The sequence below is a fragment of the Peromyscus californicus genome, unplaced genomic scaffold (genome assembly GCF_007827085.1).
Source record: "Peromyscus californicus insignis strain IS unplaced genomic scaffold, ASM782708v3 Scaffold_20__1_contigs__length_68692818, whole genome shotgun sequence".
Taxonomy (NCBI): Eukaryota; Metazoa; Chordata; class Mammalia; order Rodentia; family Cricetidae; genus Peromyscus; species Peromyscus californicus.
Window position 1 is genome coordinate 35,553,607 of NW_026294503.1, and position 8,710 is coordinate 35,562,316.

The following is an 8,710-nucleotide window of genomic DNA, read 5'->3' on the forward strand; positions in this document are numbered from 1 at the left end:
CATTTTAGTAGCTTTGGGAGCTGCTGTGTATCAATGCTATATACCCTTTTGTTCAGATAGCTTTACTTGCAAATGTTCATTCTGTAAAGAGTTGTTAGTCAGGTTCAAGGCCTCTGACTTTGGTACACCATCAATACTGGACCCTCACCAATATTTCTCTCTGATATCCTGCTTTACCCTGAGTCATGGAGTTCCTGTGGCTATGGTTCTACAGGATCAGTCCCTCTACACACTCCAGCAAGTCATAAATGGGGTCATAGTTAGGGTGTGCCTCCTCAAAGCCCTGGATGTGTGTCTGTGTGGCAGCTGAGTTAGTCATTCTAGGACATTGGGAACCCTTCTCTCAGGTGAGGGGTGGAACCAGCTCTCCCAGGTCCCTGGTGAGGGATGGGACAAGCTTTCCCAGGTATCCATTATCCTAGGGCCAGAGTGGTTCAGGATCAGCTCTCCTGTGAGGGTGGGGGCAGGTCACTCTGGGCCAATGAGTAGTGGGGCCAGCTCAGCAGGGCCCTTGTACTTCAACATGTGGTTCAACACATGGTATGCATGGACCCCTGTGGTAACACAGAAAACAGACATCCAAACAGACTCCAGCTACTGCTGGATCAGGGACCCAGATATTGTCAGCAGTAGCAGCTTATGGCCGGTTGTCATCCTGACCTAGGCATCAATATGGCCCTGGGTGACAGTGCAGGCCAACTTGATCTCCATGTTCCCAGTGGCAGAGAGACCCTTGGGCCCCAAGATAGCCTCAGGTGTTGGCTCAGACCCTAGGCACCTGTATTGACTTCTGTGGTAATCAGAGCCTTGGACATCAGTGCAGACCTGAACTGCTATGGGACTATGCCCTTGGGTTCGGGTCCAGTTTGGGTCCAGAAGACACTGTGGCCACAGGTGGCAGTGTAGGCCCTATAGTTGGTGTGGTCCAGGCAAAGGCATGTCCCTCTGACTCCAATGTGGCTACAGACAGTGTCCCAGAGACCAGTGATTCTTGTAGCATGACCCCCAGGCACCAACATGGCCTAAGGTGATAGCCCATACCCTGGGCATCTTTACAGCCTTCTGTGGTAATAGAAACCACTGATATCTATGCAGACCCTAGCTGCAGTAGGGCCACAAACATAGCACCTGGGGCTAACTTGGCCCAGTCATCACCATGGTCACTGATGGTAGTACAGGCCACCCAGAACATAATAGCCCCAGCCAGAGCACATACTCAGCACGGTGACATGTGGTGACCCAGAGCCCAGGTATCATGTGACCCTGGTGAACACGGGGCCATGGACATCATCACAGACACTGGCTGCTGTAAGACCATGGACCCAGACATGGTAGGGACCATGGAAGCAGCCTGGTCCTGGATGCTACCATGGCTCCAGGTGAAAGCACAGACCACTCAAATGGTCAGCATCCTGGCTGCAGGGTGGCCCTCAGATCTCAACACAACTCCTCCGTGGGGGAGGAAGCTAAACCTGGCATCCACATGACCCCTGTTGGTAACAGGAGCCAAGGACATCAACACAGACCCCAGATCCAGTAGGGCCACAGGCCCATACATGGCCCCTAGCTGCAGCTCAAGCCCTGAGGACTCCATGGCCCTGAGCAGCAGCCCAGGCTAATCAGATCAGGATGGTCCCTGCAGTGGCATGACCCTTGCACCCCTACCCCACACATCCTCATGGGCCTTGGTGATAACAGGGGCCATGAACCATGGATATAAACATGGATCACAGCTGAGGTAGGGCCACAGACCCTGACATGGCCTTTGGCAGCAGCCCAGGACCAGAGCGCACCATGTTCCCAGGTGGCAATCAGGTCTCCCACATCAGCCTGTTCTTCAGGACCTACTCTTTAGATTAGCCTCTTTCTACAAGACATGAATCTCTCTCTGTCTTTCTGTCTCTGCTTCTCTCTCCCTCCCATACCCCACCATACATTTGTCCACCATATGGTGTAAACTGTTCTAAGTGGGAGTGTGTGTGTCCATCTCCAGCTGCTCAGTTTGTAATCCCAAGAGGACTTCTTTATCACAGCTGTTTGAAGTCACCCTGGAGTAGGACAGCAAGACTGCAACTGCCTCCTACTTGCTTCTACACCATTCTAATGCAGTAAATGGGGCCTAAATAGTTGTAACTTCTAGATCAGTTGATGGGAAATTGTCACATGACCGTAGAAACTTGTCACAATAATGTGTACATGTTTGTTAACATCAATTGATTGAAACATTGCCATAAAGATAGAAACAAAGGATGATTTTTTAAATCGGCTTGTATTTCTGGAAGTTGAAAGAACAAAATTTTTGTTTTGTTTGTTTGTTTGTTTGTCGAGACAGGGTGTCTCTGTGTAGCTTTGTGCCTTTCCTGGAACTCACTTTGGAGACCAGGCTGGCCTCGAACTCACAGAGATCCGCCTGCCTCTGCCTCCCCAGTACTGGGATTAAAGGCATGCGCCACCACCACCGGCTGCAAGCAAAATTTTTTGGCAACTTCTAACAAGAATTTCACCAGCTCTGCAATGAAATAATTGTTTTGGAGTCATAGTTATAACTCTGGTATTTAGCAAGACACTGCAGCCTCACTAAAATGCCCAACCTTAGGAATGTGGCACTTAACAAATGGCTTTGTCTCTACCAGTCACAGCTGAACTCTGCCTCAGATGTCTGTGTTCAAACACAGAAACCATGGAACAGGGTTTGAGCAGTCTCTCTACCTTGCTCTGTTCCTTTCCACATGCAGAGCCTGCCTTTGCAGCAGCTAGAGTTCTGCCCACTTATTCTGCTCTAATGGGGTGCCCTAACTCAGAAGTCACAAGAAACCGAGTATGCCTATGGCTACATTTGGTTTGCTTTTGTCTTCTGATAAGGTAAAGATGGTTATTTGCGGTGGAGAGTCAAGGAAAGCCCTTAGTGAGGTTCTGAGTGAATGTGTGTTGTTCATATGGGCATGTTCATGTCGAGGATCCCATAACCTCAGACCTATGGAAAAATGGCAAAGTCTTACCCCTGGAGAAAGGCTAAGAGGAATAGCAAAGCCTCACTTTAGTCCATGTGTGGCTGTTGATAGTGTGTATAGAAAATATACACCCTAGCATTCTCTTCCAGGATATTTATGGCCTGAGACTGCTCTCCTAAAGAGACTGGTCCTCCCATAATTGCCTAAACCTGTATCCTTTTTGGTTTTGTTATTATTATTATTAATTTACATCCCAACCACAGTTTCCTTTCCTTCATCTCCTCCAAGTCCCTCCCCCATACCTTCCCTCTGTACCCACCTCATACACTCCTCCACCATTTCTATTCAGCAAAGTGTAGGCTTCCCATGGACATTGACAAAACATGGCAGATCAAGTCGTAGTAAGACTAAGCACTTCTCCTTGTATTAAGGCTGGGCAAGGCAACTTAGTATGAGGAGTAGGGTCCCAAAAGTTAGTAAAAGAATCAGAGACAGCCCCTGTTCCTAGTGTTAGGAGTCCCACAAGAGACCAAGCGACACAACTGTCGCATATATGCAGAGGGCCTAGGTCAGTGCCCTGAAGGCTTGCTGGTTGTTGGTTCAGTTTCTGTGAGCCCCTACAAGTCCAGGTTAGTTGATTCTGTGAGTTTTGTTGTGATGCCCTTGACCCCTCTGGCTCCCACAATCCTTCCTCCTTCTTTTCAGCAGGATTCCTGGAGATGGGCCTAATGTTTGACTTGGTTCTCTGCATCTGTTTCTTCATGTGCCCCTGACTTAGTCTATGTCCCTAGTGCAGACTTCCTTCATTATCCTTGCTTTACTTCTTTCACATTGTCATTGTTTGCAAACTGTTTTGTTTAGTAAATAACACAACCTAAATACTGTGACATTTAATGTCCCTAATATATCAGTGTGTACGGGGGTAGAAAGAAAGCTAGAGTGCAGAGGTCTCCATCTATAAACATCTTCGGATTTGAGTACCTACTTTGAATGGTCTATTAATTCCTATAGATTTCAGATACTATGCTATAAAAAAAGATAAATCACAAGATACTACACAGGATAAATAACAATGAGTAGAAAAATATCCTACAATTTGAACTACATACAAGGTCTGTGCTACTTCATAAACAATATGACTTTTACTCTTGTAATAAAATGAGAGTATTACAAAATAAATTAACATTAGAAACAAGAGATGAGTAATGTATTACACTTAACATGGAGGTTTATTTTAGCTATGTTAATAAATGTTAAGAATACATTTATTTTTATTTGTACTTCTAAGCTTTCTTAACATAAGTCAAAAATGTATACATATCTGTACTTAAAGGGTGCAACCTAATGTTATAACATACATGGTGTGTAATGTTTAAATTCGGTGAAACATCCCTATCTCCTCAAGATTTATGCATGCATGTGGGTATGTACAAATGCCCATGCACATGTATCTACTTGTTTGCATTTCACACTTCTAGATACTGAACTTACTAATATATAGCACACTAGTGTTTTTATATATATTTAGAGTAATATTTCAAAATATTTCCTTTCACATTTTTGAAATGTATAAGAACTTTTGTAATGTCTGTTGATAGTGTGTATAGAAAATGTACACCATAGCGTTCTCTTTCTGGATATTTATGGCCTGAGACTGCTCTCCTAAAGAGACTGTTCCTCTCATGATTGCCTAAACCTGTATCCTTTTTGGATATCTTACTCTTAACTATAATATAGAATCCATTGATTAGTCTTTCCCATCCTTCTTGCTACCATTCTCCCTAGATTCTAATAACTACTACTCAACTCATGACTTCTATGAAATCATAGAAGTTGTTGCATATTCCACACAAGATTGTGATCTTTTGGGATTTTTGTCTTTCTATACATTGCTTATCTCTCTAAATACAATAATCCCTACTTCCAACAATGCTACATGAGGAAAAAAAAACATGCTTTTCAAACATTCTATAAACAAAATATTTTATTAACAAAGTAATGTAGATTTCTACATACTTGATATATGTCAATATTCTTCCTTTGATTTTTTTTTCTTGAAGAAGTGCAATATTTTCATACCTCCTATGATTTCTTTATGTGAAAAATTCCATCTGACAATTTTTTTGCTCTTTCAGTTAAGTAAAATACCAAATGAAGAATATTAAAGGTCTTGAAACACTAAATAGTGTTACCAAATATTGATAATGGTGATTGGACCAATGTGGAATAGCTACATAGATGTTCTGATTTAGAAAGAATAGGGCTACATTGAAGTCACCAAACTTTTATTACATTTAATGCATTTAATGGCATATACTATATATGTTCTTTTTAAGCCTTTGACTTTTGTCTGCACATTTTCCTTTACCTCCTCTTTTCTCTCCTCAATTTTTCCACCACCCCTAACCACTTTTTCTTCTTAATGTAATGTATTCTTTCTGATGTCCACTGAGTCCACTTGGTGTTACCTGTGTGTATATGGGTGTAGGGTCACCTACTGGACTGTGGGCGGCCTCTCAGGCAATGTATCCTTGAAGAAAAATGACTTCCCCACCACCACCAATCATCAATTGCCAATAGCTCCATAGCAAGTGGTGGAGTGTCATGAGCCAGTCCCTCTTCCATCCATCCTGATATTTGGAATAGACAAATCCCATACACATCTTGTCTTCAGTCATAGAAACTGTGAGTCTATCTTAGAATCAATTTATTAATCTTTTCCCATTCTCACTGCCACTCACCCCAGATCCTAGTAACTACTACCCAACTCACAACTTCTATGAAATCTGCTATGATCTCATTCTATGAGTGCAGCATCACTGCCATGTTTATCAAATTCTGTTTTGCTGTATATTCCCAGGCCCTCTGGCTTTTCTGTTAGACATATGGTAGGCAGGAAAAAAATGGCTCTTCATTAAACGGTTTCCACATCTAATCACCAAACCATCTGAATATGTTATCTATCAAGAAAGAAACTATTTGGTGCATGTGATCATGGAAAGTATCTTAAAAATTCTTTTTCCCTAAAGGTTCATGTTTATTTATCTCATATCATAAAACACAGTCTAATTATAAGGAATGCAATGCTCTAAGAGTCAGGGTTCTTAAGTGTGGGCTCTTATAAAATTAAAAACACCTCCTCCTCCAGGGCAAAGCCTCCCCTGAGGACTGAGATCAACCTGGTAGACTCAGTCCAGGCAGGTCCAGTCCTCTCCGGGGTGGGCTGGGGGGGAAGTGAGGGGGGGCGGGAGGGGGGAGAACAAGGGAATCCGTGACTGATATGTAGAACTGAATTGTATTGCAAAATAAAAAAAAAGAACTCAAAAAAAGAAAAAAATTAAAAACAATTATTTCCAACATACAATAGTACAGAGTAAACATTCATATCCCAGAATGAAATAACAGGGGCATAGTAAATGAATTATTGCATCAAAGTAAAATGAAATCATTGTAAGGAAGATATCAAATATTTATGCACCAATGTCCATCATCTGGTATTACAATTTGGGCTTCAAAGTGTGTAGCTAGAGTTTTCCTGCCTGGCCCACAGTCAGGACAAATCTCTCTTACCCGTCAGTCCCACAGCAGCTCAGACTCGACCAAGTAAACACAGAGACTTATATTGGTTACAAACTGTATGGCCGTGGCAGGCTTCTTGCTAACTGTTCTTACAGCTTAAATTAATCCATTTCTATTAATCTATACCTTGCCACGTGGCTTGTGGCTTACCGGTACTTTCCATCTTCCTTGTCCTGATGGCGGCTGGCAGTGTCTCCCTCACCCAGCTTTCTGTTCTCTCCATTCTCCTCTCTGTTAGTCCCACCTATACTTCCTGCCTGGCCACTGCCAATCAGTGATTTATTCATTGACCAATCAGCAACACATTTGACATACAGACCATCCCACAGCAAAAGTGTTTGGGTATCTCCACCTCTTTAGGTCTGTCACATACAGCACACACTGTTGCTGACATTTTCTCCAGTCCTGCCTGGCCCATGGTCAGGATATATGTCTCTCACCCGCCAGTCCTGCAGCCGCTCAGACCCAACCAAGTAAACACACGGAGACTTATATTGCTTACAAACTGTATGGCCATGGCAGGCTCCTTGCTAACTGTTCTTATATATTAAATAACCCATTTGTATTAATCTCTAAGTTGCCACGTGGCTCGTGGCTTACTGGTATCTTAACATCTGCTTCTCATCATGGAGGCTGGCAGTATCTCCCTTCCTCAGCCCTCCACTTCCCAGAAGTTTCCTCTCTCCTTGTCCTGCCTCTCTCCTTGTCCTGCCTATACTTTATGGTGGTATTTTACTTGTACTGAAATGTGATTTTAATTGTATGTTAATAAATAAAGTTGCCTGGGGTCAGAGCTATTAGAGCCATAGCAAGAGTGTGGCGGTGGTGGCAGCGCACGCCTTTAATCCCAGCACTTGGTAGACAGAGCTAGGTAGATCTCTGTGTGTTCAAGGATACAGCCAGCTTTGAAGACACACGCCTTTAATCTCAATCCCAACCATAGAAGACCTGGAAGTCTCTACAGACAGGCAATGACTAGGGCAGTCATGTGTTTGGGTTTACAACCAATGAGAAGGCAGAACAGAAAGACTATTTAAAGACATACACACAGGAAGTAGGCCCCTCTTTTCGAAGAGCTCTCTTGGCTGAAGCAGGAAGGGTAAGGCTCTTAGCTCTGACCTCTTGGCTTTCTTCTCTGAATCGGCTCTGTGTTTCTTATTTAATAAGATGGTTGGTTACATCTACAATACTTCCTGCCTGGCTACTGGCCAATCAGTGTTTTATTTATTAATCAATCAGAGCAGCACATTTAACATACAGAACATCCCACAGCAACACACCACTACTTTTAAACATAGGCTAGTTCTATTGCACACTAGCAGCTCAATTTTGTGGATAGCCCATGGACCTCACATCTCCAGTATTCTAGAATTTTCATCGTAACTGAAGCTTTATCACAGTAGCTTCTCAAGGCCTCTCTGTAAGTATTCAGAACTTGCCATATGTTGCTCTCAATGTCATTCCCAGTTTTGCATCTTTCATGCCTTCAAAACCAGTACAATGTTAACAATATGTACAAGATTTCCAAATTTGGGTACCAGCTTGAGATATAGCCTGGGCCCTATGAAGCACAGTTGTTTCAGCGTCTGTGTATTGACTCTGAGGAAACATATTCTCAGGAAGCTGCTTTTGAGGAGCAGGAAAACACCTTTGGCTTACATTTTGTCCTTTTTAATTAATTTGGATCTTCATAAGCTGAAGACTCTGATGGGGGGCATCTTGCTCTTAGGACATTATTCCGGTTGTTAAGTATCTTGAAGTGAGAATATCTTGTAATATCAGGGTGTGCACAATATTTTTCGAAAAGTCCTTTTAAGAAGGAAGACACAGCTGGTCAGTGGTGGTGCATGCCGTTAATCCCAGCACTCGTAAGGCAGAGGCAGGCAGATCTCTGTGAGTTCGAGGCCAGCCTGGGCTACAGAGCAAGATCCAGGAAAGGCACCAACACTACATGGAGAAACCCTGTCTCAAAAAAAAAAAAAAAAAAAAAAAAGAGGAAGACAGAAAAACAAAATGAATGACATACAACAATGGAAGCAGAAGCTGATATTTGAACATACAAGCTGATGACTTGTAGATCGAAGCAGGCCCAAGGAGTATAGATTCCCCAAAAGATACATGATGGCTCATTGCTTTAATCTCAGTACTTGGGAAGCTGAGTTTGAGGATTGTTTTAGTTT